The sequence below is a fragment of the Verticillium alfalfae genome, genomic scaffold, assembly GCF_000150825.1.
Source record: "Verticillium alfalfae VaMs.102 supercont1.11 genomic scaffold, whole genome shotgun sequence".
Classification (NCBI taxonomy): domain Eukaryota; kingdom Fungi; phylum Ascomycota; class Sordariomycetes; order Glomerellales; family Plectosphaerellaceae; genus Verticillium; species Verticillium alfalfae.
The window spans coordinates 545450-547544 of NW_003315028.1; positions in this window are offsets into that span (position 1 = coordinate 545450).

Genomic DNA, 2095 nt, shown 5'->3' on the forward strand with positions numbered 1-2095 from the left:
ATGGTAGGGGATCGTTAGGTAAGAGAGGGAAACCAACGCCCGCTGGGTGGGCAGCAGAAGGAGGGCGTGGTGTATTTAATGCTCTGGATCTTGGGAGTTCGTCCGGCCCAGGGCAAGCGTCAGAGCAGGAGCCAGGCAGGGGAGGCCAGGCGGGAATACCGCTGTTCTGTACCGTGACAAGATTGTCGGCTTCATAGTTCCAAAGCCCACACCCTCACCCCCCCTCCTGCCACTGACGTGGTGGAGAAAGGTGTCGAGCCTAGCGTAAGGGCATCAATCAAAAGTTCAGGGTCGCTCGTTCCCGGCGAGTGACATACAGTGAGGGACAAGGGAGGAGCAATGCCCGAACTGAAGCAGACAGGGGTGGGTAGTGGCAGGTGCGAAGGGTGGGGTGGAAGGGGGGGTCTCTGTCGCGGAGTGGGGAGGGGGTGCACATCAGGTACAGCAGCTTGGCGGTGGGCTCAGGTACTGTACCTGCCCTACGGTCCTGGCTAGACTTCGCAGATAAAGAGTCATGAAAAGACAAAACCCCGATGCGATGCCGAACAGGAGCATTTAGTCTGGTTGGCCCTTTCTTTTGTGCTGGTTTATGTCTGTTGGTGAGATGTGATGGCTGTGCTCATAAACAGGAGGACAAGCCGAAAACAGCGCATCATTGTGACAGAAGTATGGAGATCGGTCCCCCAAGCTGCAAGAACAAAAATGAGGTCTAAAAAAAAGGAGGAAAACAAGGCGAGCAGAGGCAATCACTTCAGGCACGGGTACAAGTACATGTACACAGACGAATCGCGAGCGTGACATATGTACTTTGCCGCCATTCGGCTTCTCCTTTTTCCTGGATTTTATCCATCTGTGTACCCGCGGAGCGCGGATCCGCGCCCGCATGCTGTTGGCGCATCAATCGAATGAGACAGACGCTCCTCCAAATCGTACTCCAGCCCTCCAAAGTGCTACATGTCGGTGCAGGGTTGACCTGATCATCTCATCAATTGGGCTGAGTCGACTGCGCATCTGAGGCGACTGAGCCTACCTGAATAATGATCAGGTACCCTTGGAGAGCCGAGATATGCCAATGGTCCCTTTCAGAGCTTCCACGTCGAATAGGGACGAAATGAGCAACCAGCTGTGTGCCATACGGGCCAACAGACCAGTTGTTGGCAAAGGCTGATACCTGTGGTATCGGCGCCACCACCAGAAACGCCCGTCCGGCTGCTGAGCCGACGGCAGCGCCGGCTTACTTTGGCTTCTTTGCTGTTTGTTGCTCTACACATCCGTGTGCAAGCATCAATCAACGAGGCACGTCCCAGGGGTGAGGGACTGTGTGCGCCTTGCGTGCCTCGTCAATTGGCCCTCCTGCAGGACTGGCCCTGAAGCGAATGGAACGAGGCGAGCCCAATATATTCAGCTTATGTACACGCATATCGCCAGCTGGCCTGACCCGTGACGCGGTCTTGAGGCGGTTCCATCCCTGGGGTGGGTAGTCAGCAATGCAGAGTTCGTGGGATCATACAGCATGAGTTGAATGGGCTTCCAGTCCATCGATCATCAAGTTTTGGCGCGATTCATCCGCCTCAGAACTAGCACCAGCGACGAGGGCGGGTACAGCTCCAGGGCCACTGTAACCACATCCCTCACCTTGAACAGGATGATCGCCAAGCATGCGCCTCAAGTGGAGTCGTCCGGCACCCACCGTAAAGGTGAGGTAGCTATCTTCAGAGCCCGCTCTGCCCTGTTCTTCCACCAACCTTACTGCAGCGATGGCGATGGAGAGGGGCTGAAGCCTTCACGATGGCAGGTCTGGCTCGCAAGGCGCAGGCATCACGCCTGTCTGAAGTCTGGCAGTCCGACTGAACGAACACCAACAAACGCACATAGATTCCCACTTTACGTTTCTGTTTGCTCTGGATTGTTGAAGAAACACGTCACATTTGTGAATAACTGGTCAGAACGAGTGGTTGCGCTGGCAGGCAAAAGTGTCATTATCTTGGCTTCCTTTTCTGTCACGCAATTCAACCACCGCAAGCCACGAAACCCCTCCTTGCCCGACTTGTACACGCGGCCAACCACGACTGCCATGGAGCACCTTAGTCCGAGG